Source organism: Myxine glutinosa, chromosome 12 (genome assembly GCF_964187855.1).
Source record: "Myxine glutinosa chromosome 12, kmMyxGlut1.1, whole genome shotgun sequence".
NCBI lineage: Eukaryota > Metazoa > Chordata > Myxini > Myxiniformes > Myxinidae > Myxine > Myxine glutinosa.
In genome coordinates this window covers 109,649,764-109,672,600 of record NC_136272.1, presented here as the reverse complement: position 1 = coordinate 109,672,600, position 22,837 = coordinate 109,649,764, and positions in this window count along the sequence as shown.

Sequence of the window (22,837 nt, the reverse complement as noted above, 5' to 3'; positions counted from 1 at the left end):
GCTGTGATTGGACGATGTCGCCTGGGGGGTGAGATCTATAGTTAACAGGAGATGGCTGCAATTAGATCCTTCAGTAGAGGGAGGGGCCCCTGTTTCAAGGGGAGGGGAAGGGGGTACGGCGGGGGGGTTTGGATTGGTGGTAAGAGGGCTTGGGTCGGTGGTGGACAGATTGGGATCAGTGGTGGTAAGGCTTGGGTCGATGGTGGGAAGGTTCGGGTCGGTGGTGAGAGGGCTTGGTTCGGCGGCGGGAGGGCTTGGTTCGGCGGCGGGAGGGCTTGGTTCGGCGGCGGGAGGGCTTGGTTCGGCGGCGGGAGGGCTTGGTTCGGCGGCGGGAGGGCTTGGTTCGGCGGCGGGAGGGCTTGGTTCGGTGGTGGGAAGGCTTGGGTCAGTGGTGGAAGGGTTTGGACCGGTGGTGGGAAGGTGGGGGGGGTGCTTATTCCCGGTTCGGAGGGGAGGTTGCACTTGTGGAGAATTCTCTTTTCGGGGGCAGTCATGCTTAACATGCCCAAATTGTCCGCAGCCAAAACATTTTAGAACGTTGGTGGACACGTACACTGTATATTCGTTCTGTTGATGTTTTAATTTTATTATAAGGTTTAAATCCTTCTGGGAATTTTTTAAAATCATAAACACTTGCCGCCGGAATGAAACCACGTGCCTTAAATCGTTGTTTCGTGACCCAAAGGGAATCATGGAGATATGAGACACGATGGTACCGTATCGGGACAACTCTTTAATTAGTACATCGTCGGATACAAATGGGGGGCAATTTGATATCACGACTTTTATCGCTGGGCTATCTAGTGGGGAAATCATTACAAATAAATCTGGATCGATTGTCAAACCCTGTTCGACAATTTGTGGGACACAATCCACGTCGGACAAAAAAATAACGATCCGCTTGTTCATCCGTGAAGCGGCAACAACCTTGTCGATCCCGACAACACGACCGGTTGCGAGGACAACGTCCTCGACACTAACCTCACGTTCCGGAGGTACACAAAAGAACCCGTGCTTACGGGTCAGGCTCTGAAAGGCCGTAAATCGAGATAGTGCAGCTGCCATGCTGGAACAGCTGCACTTACAACCCCTCCCCAACTCGGGGAGGGTGAATATATAATACAATCTTCCCTACCCGAACTCCGGGAATGGGAAGCAATCAGACCTCTCCGATTTCCCTAACTTCGGAAAAGGGAGGCAACAAAACAAACTGAAGGAAGGATAAACGAAAGGAAAAAAAGGAAATAGAGGTTTAAGATGAAGGAGCAAACACCGATCGGGCGACACCCAAAAACGGCGAACCCTTACCAGCGATCACCCTGTGCTCTCCGGCTCTCTCTCCCGTCTCAACGTATATGGGAATCACCAGGAAGACTCCACGAACAGGTACAAGGACACAGAGGGGGGAAAACGGGAGGGGGGAAAACGGGAGGGGGGAGGGGGGGATGGAGCAACAACACAGAGCACTCACAGGCCTCCACAAGCAGACGCCATGACAGTACAACCAGCATACAAACGACCAGCAGGGGGCGCGAGAGAGAGAGAGAGAGGAAGAGAGGAAGAGAGAAAGAGAGAAAGAGAGGAAGAGAGAGAGAGAAAGAGAGACACACACACAGAGACAGAGAGAGAAAGAGAGGAAGAGAGAAAGAGAGGAAGAGGAAGAGAGGAAGAGAGAGAGAGAAAGAGAGACAGAGAGAGAGGAGAGAGATTCAAAGCAGTGTGTTCAATGACCCACCCTCCTACACACACACTCCCCTTCCCCAACCACTGACCTCCAAACCCCCAACCCACCTTAAACCTCCACCACTGACTTCCAAAGATGTCTTGCTCTGCACTACGTCTATGCATACAAAGCACATGGTCAAGGAGCAAACGAGTTTTGCTCACACTCTGATTGTGTTTTAGACGGTCCACTGGGAAGTCATTGAAATTGCATGAGCAAAGGTCATTCCAAGCCAAAACAGGAACATTGGGATTGCTTAAGAGAAGGGTTCCCTTGTCTTCTCTTGGGATGTTGTTACGCTGATCATGCGCAGCTTGGGAAGAGTAACATTATGCAGGCCAGTATACGGAACCTGGACTTCTGTGCAGATAGGCCTGGGTGATACCTGGACTTCTGTGCAGATAGGCCTGGGTGGTACCTGGACTCCTGTGCAGATAGGCCTGGGTGGTACCTGGACCTCTGTGCAGATCGGCCTTGGTGGTACCTGGACTTCTGTGCAGATAGGCCTGGGTGGTGTACAACATGGATGCAGCATGAAATTCTCGGGAAGGACAAACTGGAGATTTGGAAAGAGGCAGGCTTGGGGTGTGGTGGGGGCTGGGGGGTTGATGGTTAGGAGGAAGGTCATGGTTTATGATGGGGAGTGATCTGAGATGGTGGTATGGTGGTGAACAGCTATCTTGAAGACATGGAGTGAAAACATAGATTGAAGAGAATGTGGGAGTTGGTTCCACAAGTGGATAAAAAGAAGACAAATGAATGGAGGTGAACAATGATTCGGGATTTTGGGAGTTTCACTCGAAGGGGATTGCTGATGGCCATGTGCACCCTGCAGAAACATAGGGGGAGACAAACTACGGAAATGGCAGAGGGGCAAGACCAGAAAGGAGGTGGTGGAACCTGGAAGAAATACAGACCACCGACTGGATGCTTTGTGAGCGTGATAGGCCCGATGGGCCCATACACTCAGCTTCATTGCAGGAGATTCCGATGATCTTGAAGGCCTTGTTTTCCACGGCTTCTAGCTGAGAAAGGTTGGAGGCAGGGGGGGCCAGCCCAGAGGGAAGAGCAGTGCTCCAACAAGCTGTGGGTGAGGATCTTGTAGTTTGATAAGAGTTAGAAGAAGATATTAGACAAAGTGGAGGTGGTGGAAGGTGGAAGGGGGGGGGGGGAGGCGGGGCTCAGGAAGACGTATCTATTGAGCAGGTGGAGAGGGAGCAAGTGAACATTTATAATTACTAGCAGATTACCCGCCCTACTGGCGACCTTGTTTGAAGCATGCAACACACCTTGTTCTAAGCTTCTGATACATACTTTTATTTGGGTGGTGTATAGGCAACTGACAGCTCCATCAAATGCTCCCGGAAAAAGAAAAAAAAACCACGTCATGTGCATGAAGAACAACATGCCGACTGCTTATAAATCAAAACACCTTACTGGAAAACGTGGGACAGGAACACTGTGCTGAAAAATGTGGGACTTGTAATACCCTCTCCCACCTGGAGATGGCGCTTCACAATACACATTTACATAGAGTATTTGCGACCCGCCTCCTTCCCCCAAGACCACTGGCAAAGATGAAAACACCCCTATACCTTAATTGGGGTAATGCTGATCCTATGTAGCATGTCTGGATGTAATCGGGCCAGAACTGTAGGAGGAGTAACGCGATAATCAAACACCGGTCTGCGAATGAAAGTAAGGATTGTACACATAGTTATTCACAAGTAGGGTGATTCATCAGTGTGTGCCGTCCCTCACTCAGATGGACGTTAAACTGCTGTCCTATCTGCAGAAAATAAGTTGGCGGACGTTAAAACTCCAGTGTCCTTTGGGAAGAGTAGGCAAGATAGCAATGGTGCAATAGTCAAATATTCTAAATTTCTGCCCTAACTACTGCTGGGAAGGAAACTGCAAACCACCCAGGATAACCCTTGCCAAGAAGCAGCTTCAGCAGCCTTTTGGAAGAACATCAGAATACGAATATACACATAGTAAAGAGGTGGCCTCTTAGAATTATTCAAATTAAAGAAGTGCAAGAATAGCAAAAGTATATAGGAATAAAACATGATAAATGAAAGCTAAAAATAGATAAACAAACTGAAATAGCAAACATCTGCAAATCGACGCCAAAAACATCATCAGTGACTTCAAGATGGATTAAATATATAATTTTTAAGACCTTCCTCTTATCGCTTAAATAAACAACGAAAAGGAATGATTTCTATATCTACACCTAAAACTGGATACTGGCCCCAGGAAGGGTTCATAACAACTTGTGTATAAAGAGGGTCGAGATCATCGCAGTTGGTGGTCTCACTAGAGGGGGACAGCTCTTTATTTCTGAAATATCTTACTCCATACAGTATCCATTGATCTATTGCTGGCTGGTGACCTCATTATTATCTACCTCCCCTCAAGGATTCATAACCAACCTGAAAAGGTATGGTATGCAAATTAAGTTGATCATGTGAGTGGTACATGACCTGCTGCCCCTGACAGTGCTAGAAAGGCTGTGAACAGCGGCAAAATTGGCATCAGCCGAAAATATAGGAGGAAATGGAGAACTGGCAATGTATAGGAGCACCATGACCCTATAGTCCGCATTCAACAGGAGCTGTTACTACGGTAAAGGGATTTACGCCATTAATTATGAGAGCTTGTCAACAATGTCACAATGAAGGGAAGCTAACTGCCAAGAGATATCTGTGGATACCAACGTGGAGTGATAGGCAGAAGGAAATGGCAGTTGTAAATGCAGGTCACAGCTGATGACTATCGACGTGCAGCTCAGACGAATAGCACCTGGTGCAAGCAAGCCAGTTGGTTCACCTCTACTATATCGAGGAATCACAGGACTATTCAATAAGTACATCAGATGCTAACTTATATGAGCCGTACATTGTAATAACAAAACGCAAATCACCGAGGTGGTGCCTATTCGAGCAGGAAAGCTCATGAGCACGTGACGATAATGCAATCCGTAGGAAATATTTCATGGATCACCAGATCCCTATTCCCACTAGATCATGGATCACGAATGTGGATTCAGGGTTCCAACTGTCCAGACTTATCATGGTGGCATCATCGTAGACTAGACGAGATTTCTGAGAAATGTGAATGTTAGGTGCATTTTTGGGTAAAAGTTGGGAACCTCACTTTTTAACATAATTAGGGTATGCTGAATTCGAATAACCCGGTTCCCAAGCCAGATTTTGAGTTTTTGACCTTCTAATTAGCATAAACAAAATGGCCACCAAATTGCCATTTTTGGACAATATCTTTGAACAAGCATTTATGTATTATGTATACACATGCAGCTCTTTTACTTTAACTTTACAACTTTTACCCCAAAATGCACCTAGAAGCTTATACATGGCCTTTTTTCATAAATCCGTCGAGTCTATATTATGGTTGGCGACATATTGAAAGAGACATTCAAACTGATATTGAAATTGGACACTATAAAATGGGAAATGGTTAATAAGACAATGTTTCATACAACCAATTATTCTACAATTAAGTATACGATGAAACACAAACATTCAGGAATGTCACACATGTTGTTTTGCCAAACTACATCAAATTAATAAAAGGGGTCTGATCATCACTGTTGCTGATAGGCACACATTGATGTGCACGTCAACTCTGAATAGCGACATTTGCAGCGTCGAGTCTTGCATTGCTTCTGGCATGCACAACAAATCATCTCGAGGCAACTTTCTGGGATTGGACTCAGTGACATCAGAATAGGCTCTAGTCCTCAATCACCACATTTCCATCCCATTTCCACAGGTGCAGGAAGGTCAGGTATGGCACAATGTGCATTTCTCCATACCATGGCTTGATAGTGTACTCGCATCAAATGGAAATGAAGAGCATCACTTGTCGGTGACATTGCTTCTGGTTTACCAGTCTTGGAGAACAACATATGTCGTGCTGAATCGACAGAGGTTGTTCTGTGCACATTATATATTCTGCAGACGAACGCTTCTGCAGATTTGATTGTCTCCTCTGTGAGTTCACCAATGCCCAAGTTCTTCAGCAGTTTATGGTGCTCTTTGAAGGCTTTCCATGATATTCGTTTGGTGTGATTTGCAACAAAGGAGGTAGATTAGATTAGATTGCCACATAGAGCTGCATGTATATACACTACATGATATATAAATGCTTGTCCCAAGAATGTGTCCAAAAATGGCAATTTAGCAGACATTTTGTTTATGCTAATTAGAAGGTCAAAAACTCAAAATTCGGCTTGGGAACCGGGTTAATCGAATTCAGCATACCCTAGTTATGTTAAAAAGTGAGGTTCCCAACTTTTGCCCAAAGATGCACCTAGAAGCCTATACATGGCCTTTTTCCATAAATCCGTCTAGTCTATCGTGGAATCTGGCTTCCTTTGTGGTGGATTCAAAACGAACACTTTCACTGCAGAGAAAGACAACATGGAGCAACACTTCCCTTAAAACGATTATGAGGCCTCGATTAATCCTGCATGCCAAAACCTTTGAAAAGCGCGATGGAATCTCGGCCAGCTTCTAGGTCCACCAAATCTCAATCCAATATGGAGTATTTTGTTGTTTTAAGATTAACTTTAACATTGTGCACATTTCAATGTCGTTACGATCCACTGCTTAACAACTTGATTCATTGACGTGAAATATCCATAAATGGATGGATGAATGCTCCTCAAAAGAGCCTTGAGGACGGTTTTGTTAAGTTTTCGCCGCATCCCCTCAAGGCTATGATTATGACACATGTTAGTGGAAATCAGTGAAGCACTATGCTGCTTTTGTTATTGTTGTATAGCCCTGAACAGTTCTCTTGAACAAGCCCGTGGCACAGAGATAGCCGATCGATCTCGCAGGAGAGACCCAGAGATCCCCTGCATCCAGGAAGATATACCATGACTTCACTAAGTCAGGGCCACGACAAAGTTAGAGAAAGGGAGAGGGAGAGAGGGGGGAGAGGGGGAGAGAGGGAGTGAGGGAGTGAGGGATGGAGAGAAAGGCAAGAGGGAAAGGGCCAGTCCATGAGGACCAAGCAGCACTTTGACCGTGACCACGCTGCCCTGACAAATCCGGGCAGCAGTGACGAATGGGGAAGATTTGGCCCCCAACTTGCGTTGTGATGAACAAACACCACGAAGAGGCATCCGCGATCGCTGTGTTGTTGTTTTTGTTGTTTTATATGCAGCCTGTGGCTCCTGGTTGCATCATTGCTGGAAGCGAGGCTGCACCGCTGATGCAGTTCCCCGTGTTACCGGTAAGCTGGTACCATGAAATGGGGTGAATAGGGACAGCAAGGTGAATGGGGACACAAACTAAAAAAAAGTTCGGAGACTTTTTTCGCTGAAAATTGATAACCATACTGATTTGTTCATATTTGGGTTGCAAGTGTTCTCTTGTTTTTTTTAAAGCAACTTATAGTCCCTATTAACCCCATATATGGGTTAAATAGGAATAAATAGGATTTTTATGGCTGTCCCTATTCACCCCGTTTTACGGGTGAATAGGGACAGTCACTAATAAAAAATAATAATAATCAAGAAATAGGGACAGTTTGGAGAAACTTTTTATCCCATATTTTTTTTCATTGGCACTGTGGTTTATATTATGGGTGCATATTATTTGCATCCGCCTGAGCTATCAATTTAGCAATAAGTTGGAAACTCAGGATTGTTTCTTGATTATTATTTTTTTGTATTAGTGACTGATCCTATTTACCCGTAAAACGGGGTGAATAGGAACAGCCATAAAATCCTATTTATTCCTATTTAACCCATATATGGGGTTAATAGGGACTATAAGTTGCTTTTTAAAAAAACAAGAGAACACTTTCAACCCAAATATGAACAAATCAGTATGGTTATTAATTTTCAGCGAAAAAAGTTTCCGAACTTTTTTTCAGTTTGTGTCCCTATTCACCTTGCTGTCCCTATTCACCCCATTTCAAGGTACTCATTTTGCCAACCTTGGAAGGATGACAGGCTGAGTCATCCTCACCTTGTTTTAATTCAATGGCCAACCGGAATTTGAACTCAGGATCCTAGGATTCAAAGCCAACCACCCTAACCGTTAAGCCAACACCTGGCTTGAAGTACTATGACCAGGGCTTGATAAAATGGTACCTTATTTATTTCGTTGTAATTTAGAATATGTTTCCAATTATGTCAATGCTTTGGCTAGCAGTGAATCAATCACAGCTTTGTATGTGGTGTGCATCCTTCACAACAAGTGCATTTGAAGCACAAGTTTTTCTTCAGACATCATAAGGGTTGACCCCCATCAATGGCGGATACCGATAAACCTCAACAAAACGTTTGCCTTCCAAGGTAATTTCATTCTTCACTTTTCCTAATGCAGGCGCCAAGAGGAAAGGATGTTTCTCTGCAGAGATTCTCTCCAAGTTGAAGGTGCTTTGTGCATATAACGATTGACCATCAGGGAACTGGATCTCCGCGCGATGGCGGATGGAATGATACGAGGCTTGCCTGCTGATTGATGAGTCTCCTCATTGGGACAACCTGACGCCGTTCCATCACGACAGAGCTGGAAATCATTCCTTTGAAATCCGGTGGGATGGAACCTGGTGTGCAATATATGCCCTTACGCATCCCACGTCCGGCCAGATGTCTTGGCCGGGGGAGTTAGAAGAGGTATAACTGGCCACAAATGTCTCTTCATTTGATTGGCTCTATAGAGGGTTTCAGAAGCAAGTTAATTGCATTATGAATGCAACACTGCAGACCTGCAGAGACTGCAGGTTGAGATTCGCCCGTCGGAAAGAACTTTTAGTTCTAAAATGTCGACCCGTGAAAGCATATCAAGTGCCGGTGCTGAGTGGTGCAATGGTGAGGTGCAGCTCATGAAGGCGTTACAGATATCACATCATTACACTGGGTATAGAATCCGTGAGCAGGACGCGGCATCTGATAATACCCATGATTAATTGGTATTTCTATCCCAACGATAATCCCCTACCAATTGGAATATTTGTTCTCATATGCTGTACGATTTGCCAGATTAAAATCCTGTGCTAAAATTGTGGCTTTGTGAGTACAGCTTGCACACAGTATTAATTCTAAAGTGAGGAGTGGTGGTGGTGCACAGGTGAGTAATCAGACGAGATGTGTGCCACCTTCCATAGCCAATCTTGAGATTTTGTCACAGGGTTGTTCATTATATTACCGTCACAGGGCCGTTAAGCTTCCACACGTTTGAATGCAAGAACCAAATGTGTAAAAATTGAATAATTTCTGCTTAAGTTTATGTCTCCCTATCACAGAGACAACGACCTCATTAAACATGATTTAATAACAAAAAAAACTCCATCAGTTACAAAATACGATTGGATAAATTTTATGAGAAAACAAAGCCCAACTTTGAAAAGAAACATCGCTTAAATTTAAATAGAGGTTGTTTAGAAGAGACATCTTCAACCTGAAACCACCAACTATAGTAAAGCTTCCCAGCATATTTAGTGTGAAGTCCTTGTATAAAATATATATTAGTTACCCCGCGCACACGCGGAGAGAAAAGTTGGGTTAAGCAATTGTTTCACTTCTGTCGGTCTACAAACGTCAGTTTATCATCGAGGAACATCTTCATTTCAATTGAATGTTATATTTTGACCATGAATTAGAAGACAAACCTGCAGGTTGAGCAGTACTTTGGCTCTGAATCTGTCCCGATCGTGCATGCACAGGGAGGAGTGAGATAACTTCTTTTTTTTACTCTGTGCCTGTCTTGCAGTCAAACAAAATTGAAAATCATTCCAAGCAGGAAACTTACTGTCTTTAAGGACTTCATAAAGGACACACACAATAGGCACAAAAAACGAATGTAACGTGTTGTTGTATAGCCTAGGACAGTTCTCTCGAACAAGCTCGCAGTAGGGATTCAGTTGATAGATCTCCCATAAGCGACAGAGATCCCCCACCTAGGATGGTGTACACCCACCTTCATGAAGTCATGGCCACGACAGAGTTAGTTAGAGAGAACAGAAAGAGACAGAGACAAGACGGAAAGGGGCTTGTCCATGGGGACCAATCGATCGGCCATGAAAATTTTTGGCAGCAGGGAAGAATGGTGAAGATTTCGCCCCCGACTTGCGTTGGAGGGCACAACCACCGCGAAGGTGTCCCCAATAGTTTTGAGAAAAATTGTTATTTTGTGTGGATAACAGGAAAGTTACTTAATGCTATGTTTCTGTCTGCATGTTGTTTGCATCCTTCTAGAATCTCAATGTATGTCTTCCCATCTGTGTACTTAACCAGTCTTCTCTGAGGTTTGTCTTGCTCAACGCCTTATACGTAGTTTCATCCGTAAACATATGCTGGGAATCCGCAACAGCTCACCTGGTATGTAAAGTGCATCATTAATTACTGTACTCTCACCTGTGTTACAGTCCAGTATAAAGGTTATATTGGCTGTTAAGTTTCCTGTTAAGTCATAACAACAACAACAACAACAACACAAGGAATAAAAAGGCACCCACAGTTTGAGAACAGGACATAAGGACGCCGAGGAGAGAAGTCAAGGACACATTCTCATGAGCTGTCACACTCTGTTTCAAGCGGTCCATATCATATTAAAACAGACATAGTCAGTGAAGGAGGAATCGGGGGTCTTCTGTATGCGGACATAGGAAGTTCAGTGACTCACCTATTCCCCAACCAGGACGGAACAACTTAAACCTACTATACATTGGTCTGTGGAGATTCAGCTTCACTTCTTATATCATATCCTATGATATATTCTTCGCTGAACTCCCTCTCTCGTAAAACCTACCCGTCAGGCATTGCACTGCTGTTATCTCGGCGACAATTTCAAAGATGCTCCTGAATACCCTTGTTGGCGTCATTTTGTGTGATTTGCACACCATTTTTTGAGAAGGCACTTGGCTGGTTGACTAATGCATACCCTCAGAGCTTATTCTTCCCTCCAACTTCACCTGTCCTTCAAGTAACACTTCTTCCCCTCCTTTACAGGTTGGAGTTACCATCTTCATCATCTGTGAAACTGTGATACAGCCTTACTTGTGGACTTGGGTTCTTCTCCATGCTTTGGTGATATGAGGATGTCACCTTCTGAGGACATGTAAAACGTGACTATCCAGCCGGCTTCATCCTGTGTGCAACATCCGGTTTAGATCCTTTCAAACGTGCTCACTGCCAACCTTTCACCCATTTATAACCCGCTGGGGCTTACTGTACGAACTGCTTGCTTGAGCGATGTGGCCACATCGGGAGTTGTGCGTTAACTTATAGCTACATTGTTGGGATGTGACGTTTGTACATATTTAATTTGGGGATTCTTCGGAAAGTTATTGTTACATTTAATTAGTACTAGAATATAAGACCCGTCGCTTTGCTGACGGAAATACCAATCTTTGCTGCGTTGGCTAATCTATGGGAAACCACCTTTAGAGGCCATTTTTCTCCGCAGAGTGGGGGTTGGCCTTTTCTGGGCACCGTGGTCCCCTTTTTGAAGTAATGTTTTATGGCCGGATGCCCTTCCTGCCTCCAACCCTGTTAGTCACCCCTTGCGACACACAGGGAATTACTAGTGAATTGGTACTCAATTTGCCGACCTCAGAAGTATGACAGGCTGAGTCAACCCCCCTGGCGTTAATTCAGCGATCAATCGGATTCGAACCCAGGATCCTGGGATCTCTAGCCGGCACCCTAACCGCTAAGCCAACACCAGGCTATTTTGGGGATCTTTTTATGGGGAAGAAAAAAAAGGATTCCTGGGAGATCTTGCTCTCCGTGCAGGGATAACCAACGTCACGTGTTGGCATTTGCAGTTTTCACATGCGTGTCCATGTAACCATAAAAAAAATTATTAGCGCTGAGGAAGCACCTCTAGCGAATGACTTCCAGCCAGTGTAACGCGAATTCCTGTCACAGGAATTCTGAGATCATATAAGTGTGACGTGGCAGTTCCTGATTGGTTCGTGTTGGGGAACCCCTTCTCGCTGCCGACGTGACGTAAATTCGCGCACGCGCACTGGTGAAGCGCGAGATTCGGCCCAAGGTTCTTATTATTATTATTATTATTATTTTTGTATACAAGATCGAGGCTCGAACCATGATCGAGGCTCGAAATTCCATGCCCGAACCTCAGCGCAATCCAAGAGGATTCATTATTAATGAAAACATTTTTTTTTTTTTTATTAAAATATATATATATATTTGGACCACAAACATTCCTGGGAGTTACCCGAATCCACTGTCGTTTGATTCATTGAAAGACGTTAATCCGTTCTCAAGTTATAACATGACAAACAGACAGACAGACACGGCTCCTTTTATAATAAAGATTACATTAGGGATTAGTATTTCAGTCGGGATTAAGAAATATTACTCATAAAGTTACCCTTCTGTCTCCTGTCGTATGTTGGTTTCACCTTTAAAACAATACTAAGGGCACATCATTGTATTTATTTATTTTTTGCTGTGATGCTCTCCGGGTTATCGGTGCACTCGCTGCGGTACCCTGAGGTCGACACGTAACACCTGGTGCAATGGTACATCATACCCTCACTTGGTATGTTAGGCACAGCCGCTGTGTAGTTACAGCTACAGAATTCTGCAAAGGCAGTTCATGTCATTGGTTTGTACAGAGGGACGCAATTTAGCTTCAAGGGACAGACCATAACCGATAATGGCAGCAGTAAACCCTCATTAATTACAGCGAGCAATAAACCGCTCTTATTTACAGGTAACACAATTTGCATTTTAATTACGTGCTGTATATCAACAAAACTCACGCTGTGTCCGGGGCGATTGGTGTTTTTGGAGGCTTTTCTGCAGGGCATTTCCAATGCACTTGTTAAAAAAGGGGGAGCTGGGGGGGGGGGGCAGGGTGGAATAGGTGCTGCATCAACTTTGGAATATTTGAACATGACATGAACCTTTTACCCTTCAAAATCTCCTTTTGATACCTGAGAGATGTAAATATTTATACGATTGTCACCATTTTATGAAACCAATTGGGCAGAAATGAATAATTTTGCTAAGGATTACATCACCCCTACATCCCATGCCAGACATACATCAAATCAACATCATGCAATAATCACGTCACCGTCATGCCTATGTCACCCCAACATAACATCCGCATAAAGCCAACATCAGTCCTACATCCACATCACTCCGATTTATACCCCTTTACCTGTATAAGGCAAATAAATAGGTCCATTTGAGGGTAAAATTTCAGACAGATTGATGTTTAAAAAAAAAAAAAATCACTGATTGACAAAATCGCTCAGAAGTAGCAGATTAATTTTTGCATTGCTTTGTCTGGTTTTGTCTGTTTGGCTGGACAACAAACTGTCACTCAATGTCTACACTCTACAGGCAGGGCATTGCATCGTTGAATATGCCAGTGTGTCTGTTCCCACGACGTCCATTTGAAAAGAGGACCCATGTGTTTTGTTTCGAAGAATAAATTATTCACTCCTTCTCTGAACTTCATCTGGGAGGCATTGGCCATCTAACCTGACTATTTCTCATCCAGTAACCTTTATACAACAACATACAGAATCTTCTTTTTCTGTGTCATCTTTCGAAATCCATAATACATATCTGATCCACAAAGGAAATACCTATCATCCTATATCATCATCATCATCATCATACCTTACATAGCATCGGTCCTACCTAATAAGTTCCTCATGAGCAAAGGTTAGACAGTTAGAGTTATGCTGGGTGATTAGGGTTAATATTGGTAGTTTGGTTGTGTTTAATGGTTTGGTCATGCTTGATGGTTTGGTTATTCGGGATGGTTTGGTTATGACGGTTTGGTTATGCTGGTTTGGTTATGCTGGATGGTTTGGTTATGCTGGTTTGGTTATGCTGGATCAGTCTGTACCATCTATCCGAAAGATGGTACCACACATTTATGAATCACCCTGCCTGTAAGCACCAAAATGGTATTTTACAGTTGGGCCAAATTTCGAATCCTGGCTTGCCAGCTCAAAGGTGAGTGTGCATAGCTCTTGACTTTCTTGCTAGGCCATTATCCTGTATATGAGGTCATAAAATGGTCACCCAGTTAGGGCTTTAGGTGATATACACACAACTTCCTACCGATCAACTGGCCCCAAAAAAGTACTATCGCGCAACTCCAATTAACATCAGAGTTGCGGATAGCCTAAACGGTCTTATTCGGAGGCAACTAACCAAACACGGATTCGGCTATGGCCGCACGGGAGGAAGAAGGGAAATGGAGGCTGCGGCGAAAGCACTTAACTGCAGCACGCCGGCGTAGCTCCGGTCCTGTGAGAGGAAATGAACTCAAGCGGCACAGGTTTGAATGGGAAAGGAAAATAATACAAGGGTTTATTCGGGAAAAGCAAAGACAGTGAAAAGCACGCGCCGATAATAACTCTAATAAGAAGCCTAAATTGGGAACCCACACACAACAGACATCAAACACGATACGAGGGAGATGAATTAAAGAAAAAAACACGTCACATCAAGTACAGTGTACGCGGAGCTCGGGCTTATCTGTCTCGTCGTCTTCTTCCCGGCCTGGAAGAATCCTCCGTCCGCCTCTCACGCCCCGCTAGGCCCGAGCCAACACCCTCGCCGCTGCACCCGAGGTCCCGCTCCAAGCACTGATCCTCTCGCCGCCAACGAGGTCCGTGCACCAAGCTCCAAAAGCACCAGCACCGCTCCACTCGGGCTGCAACTCAGCCCAATTCGGGTCGGGATCTCTGAATGACTCGACTGGGAATCCAACTGCTTGGGATCAACTACTGAACTGCGCAATGGCGTTCGGCAACTGCTCGGGCTCAACTCTCGAACTGCGAACTGCGCACTGCCAACTCCGCTTGGGCTCTCTGCGCTCAACTGAACTGCTTACTCAACTCCTGCTCAAAATGCACACACGAACTCTCGGTCCAACTGCCAGCAAAGGCGTCCGGTGCTCACTCAACTCAACTCAAAATGCGCACACTAACTCTCGACTCAGACCTCACTCAATGTGCTGAACTCTCTACTCTGGTGAACTGCCCGAAAATGGCGTCCGGCCCCCGTTAATATCTCTGGCTGATGACGTCATATTGGCGCACTACTCTGCCAATCAGCCTCCACCGACTCGCCGGCTCGCTCAGGTCATGCCCACTGCGTCACTCCCACTCCTTGGTCACAGCACGTGCTATGCGAGGTGGGTAGGCCTCGGAGGTGTAAATGGTGGTGGCCAATTGTGGCAGTGTTCTAGTCTGATGTCTTCCTAAGTCATGTCAGGGGGAAAGGCGTCATTTAGTGTTGTACTAAAGGTCCTAACTAATGTTTAAGTGGTGTGCAGTGCCAAAATGGACAAAGGTTTGGCTACCAGGTGAGACATACAAGGGCTCTACTGATTATTCCCGACACTAACTAACACACGAATCTCCTGGTAGATTCACAATCATACATCTTTACCCGACAAATGCCTACACATGACTTATTACAGGAAGTGTTCCCCATCGCGACATCTCGAAGCATGTTACCTACTCAGATCTACTCTGCTCTACATATTGCTCGACCAAATTCGTAACAGTACACTCATCCCCTCCTCAATTCCCCTCACCCACAACATACATACATTTACCAACATCAAAACTGTCCTACACCTGAAGATGCTCTTCCTCTCTTCCTAGCTTTGTATCCCCCTGCAAATTCTGATGCTTAAATTTCAACTCCAAAATTTTAATCACTTGTAGAAATTATAAATAATGATGGACCCCAAAAGTTGACTCTTGTGGCACCCAATTCCACCCTTATTACTATGCTCCATTTCCTGTTCTTTAGCCAATTTCTATCCGAGTAGAGAACCTACTCACTTTCTCTTAGCCAACCAGTGATCTCCCATGTGGATCCTTATCATAAACCAAGTCTGCAGTACCAGTTGTATCCATCCAGCGAGTAACTCCTCAAAATATTCCAATAGGTTCAAAAGGCAGGGCCTACTCACTAATTGTCAGCTCACTAAGTGCCTGATTACGGCTTCAAATATTCCCCTACTTTCAAAGTTGCAGTTCCTGCTACCAACGCTACACCTTTCATAAATATTGGCATCACATTTACCATATTTCTATCTTAAATGAGCTTATAAATATATTTACAAGCAATGTCCTAACCAACTGCCTTACTTCCTTCGGTGTCCTTGGATGCAAGATGCGTGGTCCTGGAGTTGTCCTGGTCCTCGAGCTGTGGTCCTATAGTTGTCCTGGAGTCCTGAAGCTGTGGTCCTGGAGTGGTACTGGTCCTGGAGTTTTTTTCTGTTTTGTTTTTTTGTATACAAGATCGAGGCTCGTTTAAGAGCTAGCACATCAAACACATATTAGCACATAAAACACAAAAAAACAAATTGACACTACAAGGAATTTCAGGAATGAAGTTGGGGATTGAAAGATGTGGATTGGGGGTGTGTTAATGGGGGTAGAAAAAATCAAGGTTTTGGATGGGGGGAGATAAGAGATGGTGGTGAACAGCTGTTTTAAAGACCTGGAGGGAGGAGTGGGATTGAAGAGAGTGTGGGAGTTTGCTCCAGATGCAGGAAAAAAGAGGAATGAAAGAGTGAAGGTGAGCAGAGAGTCTTGATTTTGGCAGTTTTACCAGAAGAGCGATGCTGGCACTTCTTGTGCGTCCTGCATGAATATTTGGGGGACACAACACAGACAGAGCTCGGGTAGCTAGGCCAGAGAGGAGTCGGTAGAAGACAAAGACCACCAACCTGACTGTGGTGAAAGAGTGAAAGGCCCTCAGAATCAGCTTCATCGCAGGAGATTCCAATGATCCTGAAAGCTTTGGTTTATACAGCATGAAGCTGGGCTAGGTGTGAGGCAGGAGCACCAACGCAGAGTGGAGAGCAGTATTCCATTGAGCTACGGAAGACTGTCTTGTATGTGGTGAGGAGCTCAGGTGTGCCAAGGAAGGACTTCGCACGACAGAGGATGCCCAGTCAGCGACTGGCTTTGGAGGCCAGCTTGGAAATGTAGTTTTCCCAGGAAAGATCATGGCAGATAGTGAGACCCAAGAGCTTGAGTGACAGAACTTCTTGCAGAGGATTGTTGAAAAAGTTGATGGGAGGGTTGTCCAGACTGTCTTTTCGGAAGACACAGTGAGAGTGTGAGGTTTGCCAGGATTGAAAGACATGTCCCACTTGTTTGACCAGTCTGTGATTTTGTCCAGGTCTGCAGAGAGTGAGGAGGCTGCACACTGCTGATTTGTGGGATGAGGTATGGAGCGGCAGAGAGTAGAGTCATCAGCAAAGAGATAGAGAGGATTTTCCAGAGAATCGGAGAGATCATTGATGAAGACCAAAAAAGCACAGGGCCCAGAACTCTGCCTTGGGGAACTCTAGCCTGAACAGGAAGGGGAGATGAGAGAAATCCATTCAGGGAGACACGTTGACTGCGACCGGAAAGGAAGTCCGCAAGCCCTGCGTGGAGATTTCCATGGATACCATAGGATGACATTTTGGTGTGCAGAGCGGGGTGCCAGACCGTATTGGAGGCATGATATATGTCAAGGGAGACGGCTCTGATTTCCTGTTTGGCGTTGAGGGCCTCCATCCATTGTTGTGACAGTAGAAGCAGCATGTCCAGAGTAGAGTGATCTGGTCTGAATCCAAATTGATGATCCGAGATCAAGCCATTGGAGAAGAGGAAGGATTTAATATCAGAAGCGCTGATGTATTCCATGACCTTGCTGATGATTGGGAGCAGGCTGATTGGTCTGTAGTTGCAAGGATCTGTTTTTGCACCGTTTTATGTAAAGTGGTAATGTTGGCTGATTTCCAAGAAGATGGTAGATGCCCTTGAGCAAAAGTGAGGGTGAAGAGAACAGAACAGAGAGAGGGTGTGAAAGAACTACAGAGCAGGATTTTAGGAGCAGTGGGCTGATGCTGTCTGGTCCAGTTGCACAATCAGATTCGAGGTTCGACAGAAACTTCTCCACCTTGTCAGGAGAGAAGGACACAGAGTCCAAGAGCAGCTGGGTTTGACTGGGTGAGGTGGGTACAGAGGGATGGGTTTGGGACGCAAGATTTTGAGGCAAACACGGAGTTGAGGCATTCAGCTTTTTCACGTGCAGTGTCAGCTGTGTAGCCGTTTCAGGTAAGGGAGGGGGTGGAAGGGGAACAAACACCAGAAACCGATTTTACCAGATGCCACCAGGATTTGGAAGAGGGAGAAAGGATTGAGAGATCAGTCTTGAGAGTAGAGAAATATTGTTTCCTGGCTCTCCTGAGGGTAGACACACTTGTTCCTGGCTTTGTGAAAGAAACTGAGATTGCCTTCAGTTGGATTAGCCTTCCAGGAGGAAAAGGCAAGTTGATTCATGGCAACTGCCTCCTGAGGGTAGACACACACTGATGTGTGTGTCGACCATGGTACACTGATGTGTGTGTCGACCATGGTACACAGATTGTGTGTACCATGGACGCCTGGACGGGAGGAAGGGTTTGACAACTGAAGACGAGATGGGATAAATGAGAGAGAGAGAGAAAGAGAGAAAGAGAGAAAGAGAGAAAGAGAGAAAGAGAGAAAGAGAGAAAGAGAGAAAGAGAGAAAGAGAGAGAGACAGCAATTTTCTTTTGAAGAATTCCCAGGATGAGTTGATGTCAGAGGCAGTGGAGATGGGAGACCAGTCCAGGTGATTGATGGCTGCCTGAAGACTGTGCCGGTCGGCCTGAGTGAAATGCCAGACTCGGCGACGCTGAGGAGGCTCGCTGAGGAGGCTAGAGAGATGTCCACTTCAACAAGCACATGATCAGATGAACCGATTGAAGCAGAAGAAGAACAGCAGACATTTGCAGGGAAGTTTGTCATAACCAAGTCGAGAGCAGATGATGTACCGTTGACTGAGATCCGGGTCGGGAAATTGACATATTGTGTCAGTCCCAATGAGTCACATAAGTCCTTTGCTGAGGTGCCATGGCTGGTGAGAGAGGTAACCACACCCAGCCAGCTGGCATGATGACAGATGAAGTCGCTACATATGAGGAAGAGAGTTGAGATGAGTGGATAGAAGTTGGTCCATGTTGTCAGACAGCGACATGTAAATGGAGTCATCACTGTTTGGGGGACGGTACAGAACACATATGAACAAAAGGTGGGAGTGGAGGGGAAGCCGTAGCCTGGTCCTCAAGCTGTGGTCCTAGATTTGTTTGGGTCCTGGAGACCTGGAGCTGTGGTCCTGGAGTGGTTCTGTTCCTGGAATTGTCCTGGTCCTCAAGCTGTGGTCCTAGATTTGTTTGGGTCCTGGAGACCTGGAGCTATGGTCCTGGTGTGGTTCTGGTCCTAGAGCTGTGGTCCTCGAGTTGTCCTGGTCCTGGAGCTGTGATCCTGGAGTAGTTCTGGTCCTGGAGAGGTTCTGGTCCTGGAGTCCTGGAGCTGTGGTCCTAGATTTGTCCTGGACTTGGAGCTGTGGTCCTGGAGTGGTTCTGGTCCTGGAGTGTTGCCTACCTTCAAACTTACAAATATATCTTGCTAACTGACTTCCTCAATACTAACCATGAAATCCCTTTACTGTTCATATTCTCTCCCAGGAAAGACAATTGATCATTTCAATATAGTCGTTACGGTATTGACGATTGTGGCATTGTCCATTGTCAAAAATTGGCGCTAGTTTGATGTAAATAGTGTGAAACTTTGTTTTGAAAGACTCTTGAAAATTCAGCAGTATAATTTTTTTTTGGGCAGCATACAGTAGTTTTTTTTACTTTTATTGCTTTTATCCCCATGAGTTAGAAGCAAATTATTGCAATCATTGACAAAGGGGGGCGTAATGGTACTGGCAAAGTCAATTCGCACATCCTCCCCAGAACATCGGATATATGATGAACAGTTCCTCCTGTGGCTCGAGTGGGTGCTTCACTTATTCTGCTCTAGTGGGACGATCTTCTATGATTGTATTGCAATTAACCACAGTAAGTTCCAAAATTGTTCGAGCCTCAAGCTATCGATGTTAGAAATGCTATGGAGGATATTCTTACAATAGCACACGATGGTCGAGTTTCTTTTGGCAGTGGACAAACTGAACCATCACATGGCAGACAGGTCACCTAGCCCCAAATAGAAGGACAACTTTCAATGCGACTTTCATTGTCAAATTCAAACACAGATGTGAAGAGCTGGAGAGCATAACAGCAGCCTCCACCACACCCCTCTCTCCTGTCTGCTGTTGGGCAGGAATGAGAGTTAGGACCATGGTTGGGTGATGCTACTGATCTGGTAGTAACTGGCGATAAACAGATAGACGAGAGTAGAGGAAGATTTCTTATAATAGTCACTTTTTAATTCATCTATTTGTTGCATGCACTCGTCTATACATTCATGCCAATAGATACAGGGATGTATGGCAGTGCATCGACAGTATACATAGAAGAGGCGAAATCTCGCGAAATCTATCTATCTCTATCTCTATCTCTATCTCTCTGTTATATGCACGGCCACATCTCTTAAGTTGTGAACTCTAAACTCGGGGTGCAAATATAACTTTGTGTGGGGAGTAACATAGGCTATGTGTGGCTGCGGCCAAAGTGAAGGTGTGGGGGACCGGAGGGGGCATGGGGGAAGGGTGGGGGGCGTAAATGCTCTATGGAAATGTGCACCCTGCAGCGCCACCTGGTGGCGGTGGCAGTATGTATTACAATTTCCTTTTTTATCTGGGCAACGCTGAGGTGAAACCACTCTTCACACAGGTAAATTTGTCCTCCTCTCTTCCCCCTTCCCCATCCCACCCCCATCCCCTTCACATATTCGCCTCCCTTCCTTCCCTTCCCCTACCCCCTCTCCTCCACTCCCTCCCTTCCCCTACATCCTCCCCTCTTCTCCCTTCTTCCTCCACTCTCCCCGCCCCCCTCCCCTTCTCTACCTCCCCCCGCCCCCCTCGGGCAATGCTGGGTACTTCAGCTAGTATGCTTATATACAGAGATCGAGCTTTATGGAAAAGCGAGACCAAAAGCGCATGTAGGGTATACAAATGGACAGTCGGGTAGAGATAACATGCAGTGAAGTCATCTATCTATAATTCCAGTAATCTCTGTCTGTACGTTTGTACGTTTGTACGTCTGTACGTCTGTTTGTCTGTGACCGCTGTTTCTCGACAACCACGGGTCCGATATACTTTTAACTTGCCAGGTATATTGCTGGGGACCCGAGGATGTGCCTTTTCAAGGTTTCATATTAATCGGACAATTACTTACCGAGCTATGTCCAAAAAACGATTCAACCAATCAGAGAGCAGCGAACGATCGCGTGTGCCGAACGTGGCGGACACACTCTGCCTCGGATGGCACATTTGACAGCGTATTCATTTATTTCACGTTGGAAAACTATGTTGCCGTTAAACTATGTTTTAATAAAGTTTTAAAACTAATAAAAACGAATTTGCGATTCATTCGCTTTCCTGCGCGTTTGTGCACGCGATGGCGATTGCTTTACCAAACTCCGGAAGCCGTTCGCTTTGGACCAAACCATTTCATGTAAATAGAGGGGGGGGATATAATTTTAGATATAGATATAGTACGGGCAATGCCCTAGTCTATCTATAATTCCAGTAATCTCTGTCTGTACGTTTGTACGTTTGTACGTTTGTCTGTGACCGCTGTTTCTCGACAACCACGGGTCCGATATACTTTTAACTTGCCAGGTATATTGCTGGGGACCCGAGGATGTGCCTTTTCAAGGTTTCATATTAATCGGACAATTACTTACCGAGCTATGTCCAAAAAACGATTCAACCAATCAGAGAGCAGCGAACGATCGCGTGTGCCGAACGTGGCGGGCACACTCTGCCTCGGATGGCACATTTGAGAGCGTATTCATTTATTTCACGTTTGCAAACTATGTTGGCGTTAAACTATGTTTTACAACTAATAAAAACGAATTTGCGATTCATTCGCTTTCCTGCGCGTTTGTGCACGCGATGGCGATTTCTTTACCAAACTCCGGAAGCCGTTCGCTTTGGACCAAACCATTGCATGTAAATAGAGGGGGGGGATTGTCACCACTCGCAAGCCGTTCGCTTTGGACCAAACCATTTCATGTAAATAGAGGGGGGGGATATAATTTTAGATATAGATATAGTACGGGCATGCCCTAGTATAAACAAACAAACAAAACATCAGAGTGAATAAAATGGTACTTGGAATCCTCTCTATCCTATAAATGGATGGTGAGTGACACAGGCCTGCAACAGACCACAATACCAAGGTACTGTCCTCATCATTGGGCACACACACTGAAATGTTCATCGTCTTCTTCTTTTTTCGGCCCTTCTCTCTCCCCCTCTTGCTCAGCATAGCTTTTTAGTTGGTGGTACATCACTTCACCTCTGCATCAAGATGTTCCATGAATGATAATCCTTCCAACAGTAAATATGACCAGATGGGACAAAACAATGTTTTTGTCTGGCTGCCAATTCGCAGAGTTTAAAAGATCGCTATGCTAGATTCATTGGGGATGCAGCAGTTATAGTGGAAAGAATTGGAAAAGGATAACCAAAAACACGTTTGAACACACCGGCAGTATAATTGTCTGGCCTGCTGTGAGGTGAGGAGGTGGTGGGAGGAAACGGTTTGATTAAATGTTGAAGTCCCGTGATGTGGTGAGGCATCTTTCCTTCCATCTACAGCCATCACCCTATACTTACGCAGCAGACGGAATTGTTGCACTGCAGACAACTGGAAGGCATAGAATTGGAAGTGTAAATTCTTTATGTCCGTCTGTCTATCTCTCTATCTCCAGATATACCCGGATGTTTATTTTGTTCTCCCGTACATCCTTCATCTGTACAAGCCATCTGTACAAGGTTAGAACCACCTTCAGAGGCCATTTTTCCCCGCAGAAAAAGGAGTTGGCCATTTTTGGTCACTGTGGTCCCCTTTTTGAAGCAAGGTTTATGGCCGGATGCCCTTCCTGCCGCCAACCATGTTGGTCCCCTTTTGTGGCACACAGGGAATTACCAGCGAACAGGTACTCAATTTGCTGACCTCAGAAGAATGACAGGCTGAGTCAACCCCCCTGGCATTAATTCAGCGATCAACTGGATTCGATCCCAGGATCCTAGGGTCCCAAGCCGGCACCCTAACCGCTAAGCCAACACCAGGCCGT